We start from the raw sequence: 9,874 nt of genomic DNA, 5'->3' as shown, positions 1-9,874 counted from the left end.
TATAGAATGAGAGGATGCATAGTTCATTACAATGCTAAATGATGAGGTTTTACTATATACTAACAATAAAAATATATATTTCTTTAACTCATGCCATTAAATTCTCTCATTAAATTGAAATTGGTATATCACTTATATAGTTCACTCATTATAATAATAAGCTGTGATCACCAGATTTTAGGGTATTCAACATATGAGGGTATTTTTTTAATGATGTACCATTGCAGTAAATACCACTTTATTCATAGGCCCTCAATAACAAAATATTCCAAGGCTTCATACTAAATATTACAATTACTAATTTATTAGCTCTGCATACTTTCCACCTCCCTTGATGCCATCCAAAGTGTATTTTCTATTCTTCCCACCACCTTCCTGTCATTCTCCCCTGTATAACCAATGTCAGCACTTCATTGCTACTCAGTATCACTTGCCTTATCTGAATTTTTGCCACCAGCTGACTCTCTGCCCTGACCAGACCTAAAACTTTATTCTGATCCCAACATTACATTTTTTTCAACAGCCACATCTTAAATCCACATTAACCTACTTCACTCAACGACTCAACGAAAAGTTATTCTGAATGAAAGTGAAAATGTAAAAAAAAAGGCCTCTGTTACCCCTTTGATCCGCGCTGAAGCAAGCTCTACGTCCCCAAGTGTTTTTCCATCCGGAAAAGTTATTCTAATAGGTGATTCCATTGTGAAACATGTCCATATCACAGGAGTGGAAAAAAAAGTGTTCTGTGGAATCAAAGCTGAGCAAATGAGTCGAAAGGTGGAAGAAATCGCTCAAAATGTGAAAACCAACGAGATAGATACGATTTTTCTTCATGTGGGAACAAACAATCTTCGAAACTCAAGATCGCCTGATGAAGTAATGGGAGAAATGTACGAGCTCACTAGGTGCACAAAGAAACATTTCTCCAAATCAGTTATTGTGGTAAATAGTATTTTACGTCGACGAGATTTCGACCTTAGTTATATCCAAAACGTAAATGATAATCTTAGATGGGCTGGTGGTGCTCTTAAGGTTGTATTCTGTGACGTAAACAAACGTATAAATGATCACTGCTTAGCTCACGATGGCTTGCATTTAAATCGCAAAGGGGCATATCTGTTATGTAAGGCAATTGAAAATGTAGCAAATATTTGTGCATACAAGGGAAACGGAAAACGGAGGTAGCCCGTGTCAATATAATCAGTACCCCCAATCAAAATACAAAAAATATAGTTGATTGCACAAAAAATTGCTCTGTAAAGCTTCTACATCAAAACATTCAATATATAGCAAATAAAAAGCTGGAAATTGAGATCCTATTGCAGGAAGAGAGGCCGGATTTTCTTTGTATAACGGAGCACGGCCTAAAAGATAATGAAATGAAAAGTCTAAAGCTTAGGGATTATTTTCTTGTCGATCATTTCTGTAGGGAAAGAAACAAAGGTGGCGGTGTTGCATTTTTCGCCAAAACTTGTCTTGAATCAGTAACCAGAGCATATAAAAACTTAAAAAATAGAATCGGCGAAGAAAAGGGATTTGAAATAACCTTGTGCAAATGGTCTAAGACAAATGAAACTTATTTTTTTATTGGTCTGTACAGATCTCCAAGTTCACCAGTCGATGAATTCCTCAAAAAAATGGATAAAATACTTGAGAAAGTTGTCAAGAAAAACAATAAAATTATCATTGCTGGGGACCTGAATATAGATGTCTCAAAAGATAACAGCTCTACTCAAAAGCTAAAAGAAATACTTCTCTGCTACAGTGTTCAGCTAACTATTTTTACCCCAACCAGAGAGTCATCTCACTCAGAAACTGTTATTGACAACATAGCTACAAATCTACCAGAGCATAACTTCAAATCTCTAGTTTTGGAAACTACTATCTCAGACCATCATGCACAAATTATTGAATTTAACGCACACACTCTAACAGATAGAAGTGACAGAAACACAGATACAGTGTACACACGTATATACTCACAGGAAAATATGAATCTATTTAAATGGGAGTTGAAGAGTGTTGACTGGGCAGCAGTACTAAATGCAACTCTAGTTACAAACAAGTTCAAAGAATTTCAATCAATTATTGAGTACTACTGGGATATTTGTTTCCCATTGAAAAAGCTAGCCATAAAAAATAAATCTGCAAATAAAGGATATAACTGGATAACAAATGAGGTTCTGACTGCTAGAAATAGGCTTAACTACTTAACTAAGGCCAATAAAGTGGATGCCAGTCTGGTACCCTTAAGAAATAAAATGAAGTCCGAGTACAGGATGCTGCTTAGGAAAGCAAAAAATGACCATGTCCAACAAATTATTTCGAATTCTACCAATCAAACAAAAGCGTTGTGGTCTGTAGTAAATAATGAAAATTCCAGTAAAATATCAGAGCCCGCGAAAAATAAATGCTTCTCAATAACAATTGATGGAAAAGAAATTAGAGATCCTCAAAATGTGGCAAATGAATTCAATAATTTCTTCGTAGATATCATTGGCGAAACAACAGCGCAGAAAAACATTCTAAATGATAGCATAGAAAAATTAATGTACATTAGTGAATCAATTTACTTAAATCCCACCACAGAAAATGAAGTCAGAAATGTAATCAAGAAACTAAAAAACAAAAAATCCAGTGGGCATGATGGCATATCAAATTATCTAATAAAACTTTGTCAAGAATCCTTCACTTTACCTATTACCAATATAGCCAATGAATCGTTTCTAACTGGGCAATTTCCTGAAGAATTAAAAATAACCAAAGTTATTCCACTACACAAAAAGGGAGCCAAAGACCAACTGAATAATTACAGGCCAATCTCACTAATTTCATGTATTTAAAAATACTTGAAAAATTGATGGAAGAAAGACTATTAAAATTCCTCATAAAAAATAAAGTTCTTTCTCAGTCACAGCATGGCAAAAAATAAAAGTGTAGAAACTGCATGCAGTGATTATGTCACTAAAATTGCCCAAGCTTTAAGTGATAAAAAGCATGTTATAGGGGTTAACATGGATCTATCAAAAGCCTTTGATTCTGTAAAATCTAGCATTCTTTTAACTAAACTAGAACATTATGGTATCAGGGGAGTAGCTCATCATTGGCTTACATCTCTTTCGGAAAATAGGAAACAGTATGTAGAAATTGTTGGAAAAAATGGTGCTACCTACAAATCAAAAATGAAAACTATTAAATATGGTGTTCCACAAGGTTCTGTATTAGGGCCTTTACTTTTCCTGGTGTATGTGAACGACATTGAAAAAGCTATAATCTCTCCAGAGAATAATAACGTGGTGCTCTATGCAGATGACATAAGTCTAATAGCAGGTCATACTAAATCATCTCAATTAGAAATAGACATGTATGCTATGGCGAATTCAGTCGCTCAATGGCTGCATGTAAATAATTTACAACTAAATGCAAGAAAAACAGTTTACTTGGTATTTAGTAATAGAGACCTTCAGTCAAATATTTCTGTAGAAATAGAAAACCAATTGATCTCTGAGTTAGAACATACCACTTTATTGGGTTTAGAAATAGACAACAAGTTAAGCTGGAGGTTTCAAATGGAAAAATGTAGTAAAAAATTATGTTCAGCCCTATTCCTTTTAAAAAATCTTGCCAACTATTGTAATACAGAAGTATTAATCCCAGTATATCATGGTATATTTGAGTCCATAGCTCGATATGGCATTGTCTGCTGGGGGAGTTCAGCACATGGAAACATCAATAGAATACTCACACTTCAAAAACGTGCGTTAAGGGTTATATTTAAACTAAATGCAAGAAAATCCTGCAGGGAGTATTTCAAATGTCACAAAATCATGACCATTCCCAGTATATATATGTATAATGTGATATTGTATGCCTGCACGAAAACACCTTCACTGATCAGAAATAGGGACGTTCACAAGTACGACACCAGGGGCAAGGAAAACCTTCATAATGGCCATTGCAGAGTAGCAGTACTAAAAAAAACCCCAGAAGTTTCAGGAAGACTACTGTTTAATCGGCTTCCTGAAGAGTTAAAACGAATACTCCCCCAAGAAAATAAATTCAAAAAAATGTTAAAACATTTCTTTTTAAATAATGTTTTTTATAGCGTCCAAGAGTACACAGAAAGAGCCAATGTAGGAAATTCAACTTTTTTAAATCCTTAATACTCATATATGTCATGTACATTATTATTCCTAAGAACCTGTATACAATTGATGTAATTGAATTTTTGACGAAGCCCATACAATTATGTATTGTTCTATGGAGAATAAAACTATCTATCTATCTAACCTAATTTCCAAGCCAAACAAAACAACACTCCATGATAAAGTTTTGATGGTTTTTTTCTTAAGATATTTACAAAGATGCCTGTCATTAACTCCAACACCTCCGTAGATACATCTTTACCTAACACAATTCTTATTTTAATGTCCATACTAAACAGCACACCCTTTGTCATATCCCCACGTCTTCGAGGGAATATTGGCGACAAAAGAAAGTAATAAATAGATAAAGAACGTACTACGGCCGAGTGCATGGAAAGAATGTAAAACCCAAAGCCGTACACTTAAGGGCACTTATAGGTAGAATAAAGAAGGGGGTGGGAAAGTTATTGTTTGGCGGGAAGCCCGATGCCAGTGACCCGTCACTCAAACAAATGAAAATTAAAATAAATAGTTCTACCAATTACTCCCTTGATCAGGTATTTGCACACCAAATTGACCTTCACAAGTCGCAACCACACACACACTCAGGGTTTACGGGGCGGGAAGCCCGACGCCAGTGACCCGTCACTCAAACAAATGAAAAAATAAAATAAATAGTTTTAAGAATTACTCCCTTGATCAGGTATTTGCACAACAAATTGACCTTCACAAGTCGCAACCACACACACACGCAGGGTTTACGGGGCGGGAAGCCCGACGCCAGTGACCCGTCACTCAAACAAATGAAAAAATAAAATAAAAAATTATATAACACTTACTCCCTCGCTCAGGTATTTGCAAACAAATTGACCTTCGCAAGTCACAAACACACACACACACAGGGTTTACGGGGTTGGAAACCCGGCGCCAGTGACCCGTCATTCAGACCAATGAAGTATAAAATAAAAAATTATATAACACTTACTCCCTCGCTCAGGTATTTGCAAACAAATTGACCTTCGCAAGTCACAAACACACACACACACAGGGTTTACGGGGTTGGAAACCCGGCGCCAGTGACCCGTCACTCAAACTCGGAAGACACAAAAGTACAGTGCTGGTGGGGAAAAGTGCCGAAAAACCTGACACCAGGTGTTTCGCCTGCTAAGCAGGCCTCTTCAGAGAAGAATGATTAGTCGGAGCCAAAATATGTAAGTAACAGTTAAGTAGGGGAGGGGGGGGATGGTAACGGACAGGGGAAGTTTCATTTGTTTGAGTGACGGGTCACTGGCATCGGGCTTCCCGCCAAACAATAACTTTCCCACCCCCTTCTTTATTCTACCTATAAGTGCCCTTAAGTGTACGGCTTTGGGTTTTACAAAAGAAAGTACCCCACGAGTCGAGTGGCTACCTCGAGGGTAAACCGGGGCTTTTAGTTTGGTGGGTTATGACATGGAGAGGAGTTTGATGATAGAAATGGGGGAAAAGAAAGAACTAAAGAAAAGTACAATGGCGGTCCTGATGTAACCCAAATTTAATGTAATCTAGGCAGAAACAGAGGTTACAGCAATGTATACTATATCCCCATGACACAGCTTGGTGCTTCCAACCAGAGGGGCCCAGCCCAACCTTCCTCTTGGATCTCGAGTCCCAGACTGGCTTCTTCGGGATCACATCAGTTACCATCATCGTTATCACCATCCTTCTTCAGGCAGAAAGGGGGGGGAGTTCGGCATCAACCACTGGTCCGTAGTCCACGGCAAGTCACCAGTTATCACTGTGGGTCTATGTCCACATTGAGTCACAAGCAGTGACTCGGCCCCACGCCATTACTTGGTCGGTGAATCATATGGCAGAACACGCAGATGCAACACCTTCTCCAAAATGCTTCCTAAATAGATAAACCATTCTTCCTGTTCTACTTTCTGCCCTCCAGCTATTATGTTTTTTCTTAGCCTTCATATTTCTTGAGAATATAATTACATTAGCTTTCTTGGGTTAAATTTTCATTCAAAAGCTATCGCACAGATTCTGCTATGAATGATTGTAAAGCTTTTGATCTGATTTATCGTAAAGCTGATTGGTTAACTAACAATTGATCATCCACAAATCTAAATGATTTGAAGATCCCCTTATCTACTTTCTCTCATACACTTAAAAGAAATTTTAAAAAATTAAGCTATTACATATAATACAATACACCACACATCAATCAAATCATTACATATATTCCTTACATCTTTTCTTAAAAGTATACACTCGGTTAGGAAAGGGCTTGAATAATTTTGCAGGTGAGGCATTCCAATCAACAATTGTTTTTTTTATAAAAGAACATTTTTTTTATTTTATGTTCTTTGTGCCCGGCATTTTACCTTAAATTTGTGGTCATTTCTCCCTATAAAATTTGGGTTCCCCACCTCTTTCCTTAGATCTGCACAAGCTTTCTCCCCCTTCAGAATGTGGAACATTCCACAAAGTCTGCTTACTTTCCTTCTAGTTTGTAGAGGTTCCCAGCCCAGCGTTTCTAGCATGCCAGACACACTCTCCATCCTCCAATGCTTCCCCAGTACATATCGGGCAGCCTTTCATTGTACCTTTTCCAGTTTTTTGATTTGTCCTTCTTCATGAGGGTCCCATACTAGAGATGCATACTCTAAAATTGGCCTTACCAGGGTCATTGTCATGTCAATTCCACTAAGTTGAATGTAATCCCATCCTTTCTAGATCTTTGATTTAAAAGTAACCTATTCCCAGAGGCTGACTCTTTGAATACAGTAAACAAATACCCCATTTTAATAGAGTGAAGAATCACTGCTCAATCAAGATAGGGCAAATAAACTGTGACGGAAGGGGCTGATGGTTCTTACCCAGTATATGATGATTTGATTTGGCACGAGAGTAACATCCTTAAAAAGCTACACCTATGCCCTTAGCTCTGACGGAACAGCAATAGTCCACAGAAGAACCACTCAAGTCAAGGAATGAAAATATTCTAGTATGGAGCGACCCTATTCGAGTATGGTATACCCTAGACTGGCTAATCTGGCCAAAAAACACCTTCTGGGATAGCAACATCAGTTCCCAGTGAAAGAGTATTTTCAATACCTGGACAAATTATTTGTGAAAGGAGAAGTTTTCTCAAACCCGGCACTATACAAAAATTAAAACACTATTTTTGAAACCAATCATAATCTATAGTTGGGTAGTATATTACTACTATTGCACCAGATTTTGTTTTTCGTGCATTACTATTCAGATGATACGCACTATATATCTACATATTTTTCCCTCATACAAGGGCAAAGAGAGTAAAATTAAGTCAGTCAACTGAGAAATAGAGAGTAGAATTTGGATGTATTTATCTGTTTCACAGATTTTGAAAATGCATTTGATAGAGTGAATGGGGTAGAATTAACTGAATGATGCATATTGGTTCCTAACAGAAATACATGGAATGCATCACATTGCTTGCAAATATACCAGAAAGACAGAAATTAAAATGTAATTGGAGTTTGAATACCAATGATAGTCACAAATAAAAAAGAAAACAGAGAACAGTAATAGCGTAAATAAGATAAAATTATTTATTAACAGAGAGAGACAAGAATTAATCCACAGTATAGAGTTGATGTTCACACAGGAACTGATGTAGTTAAGATTTAAATGACAAATTTTCTACTTCTTTTAGTTTTCCAGGTAATACTTTCTGGAATTTGACACCATCATAACAAGGTTTCTAAGGAAAGATTGTTAAGTTATGAGTAGCTATCCTTAAAACATTCCACCCTCTTGTACTGAACTTATAATGAATGTAATTCAGGAAATAGAGGCGTAGATTGGAGAGACAGGAGACCTATCTGCAACCTGAACATCTCTAAACTGCCCAGAAGTGAGTCCTGTATGGAAAGCAGGATGGGTAGCATTAGGCAAATGATTAAGACCATTATCACCTGGAGATAGGAGTCTAAATCAGGGGGACTTCATAAAATCAGTAAGGTTTGCTGATGATTAAGTTTTAGTTTGTCTCAGTCAGCCAAAGGGTTGCAAGCATTGAAAAGTTGGTACAATAGGTATGGTAGAAAATAAATGTAAACAAAACGAGGTTATGCGGTTTTCAAGCAAGACAAAGGCAAAGTTAAATATTAAAATAGGAGTTCATAAAATAGAGCAGGTGGAAAAGTTCACCTGTCTTGGAAGTGTTTTTGACCAACACGGTCAAAGTAGTAGGGACATAAGGAGAAGAAAGGCATAATGCAAAGAAGCTTTCACAAGGGGGAGGGAGTTGATGATGGGGACTTAAGTGAACAAGGATGTTAAAAGAACAGGCTATAGGAGTTCATAAAATAGAGCAGGTGGAAAAGTTCACCTATCTTGGAAGTGTTTTTGACCAAAATAGTCAAAAGTAGTAGGGGCATAATGAGAAGAATGGCATAATGCAAAAAAGCTTACACAAGGGGGAGGGAGTTGATGATGGGGACTTGGAGTAAGGACATTAAAAGAGCAGGCTCATTAAAACTTTGATATGGAGCATAGTTATGTACAGCACGGTAACAGAAGCTGAATGATAGGCATAGATTGGAGGCTTTCCAAATGTGGATGTGGAGGAGAATGGAGAAGGTGTAGTGGACAGAAAGGAAAAAAATGAGGTGGTATTGGGTATGGTAGGATAGGAGAGGGGATTGGTGGGAGAAATCCTAAAGAGACAGAAAAGATGGATGCCAAGCACATTGATTGACAATGGGATGTTTAAAAAGGTAATAGAGGGGAGACTGTTAGACAAATAAGATGTGGGTAGGAATAAGATTGGGATGTTGGATGGAATGGAGGAAGGAAGTAAGTATTCAGACTTGGAAAGGGGCATATTGTAATCTTGAATGTCAGATTGTATGGGTGCCAGATCTTTTCCCAGTGACATCTATGGTTTCCCACGAAGATAAGGTACCTGAAAAATCACAGTTCGGGTGAAGCTGAGGGTGCCCAGAGAAGATACCGTCAACTTCATACACGTATGTGTGTGTATATATATATATATATGTGTGTGTGTGTGTGTGTATACTAACACACCTACATATTCACCGATTATTTACTTATGTTTTCTAATTCCGTATTATACCATTGCGAATAAAGATTTGACCTATTATTGCTTGAAAGCAACTCAGCAGACAACTAAGAAAAGCCATATACATTACTTGGACAAATGAACACTATGGTCGTATTTGCTGTAAATTATGATTTTAAATTAATCAGCGCATTGAATAGAAATTGCTGTATTTTATTCCTTGACGTCATAAATTTTAAGGGGCTGGATGCTCTTCAAAATGGGACACAGAAATTCTTTCCAAAAAACAGTAAAAATAACTTTTTTTATCAACTGCCGGCATGGGTAATCAGTAAATTGCGCGGTGAACAATTGGCTTATGTCTACCAGATAAAAGAATAGGTACTCATTCTACGAACTTGGTCAGAAATAGTTTAGGAACTGGCATTAAGCTTAAGGAAACACATTTCACCAGGACCTTTTATCCACGCCGCAACCACGCAGCAACTGTTTACATTGCCCTCCTCATAGCCAGTTTCCAATTTTACCAACCAAAAGAACTTTAGACAATTTATTATACCGATTATACAATCCGGTCAAAATTCCAACAGGTATTGACACACGTAAAAATGTTTCCATGTACGTAAGTTTGGAGGTCAATTTAACAGTTTTTAAAGCAACAGAAACATGA

The sequence above is a fragment of the Hetaerina americana genome, unplaced genomic scaffold, assembly GCF_022747635.1.
Source record: "Hetaerina americana unplaced genomic scaffold, ioHetAmer1.1.p SCAF_9, whole genome shotgun sequence".
NCBI lineage: Eukaryota > Metazoa > Arthropoda > Insecta > Odonata > Calopterygidae > Hetaerina > Hetaerina americana.
This window is presented reverse-complemented; position numbering follows the sequence as displayed.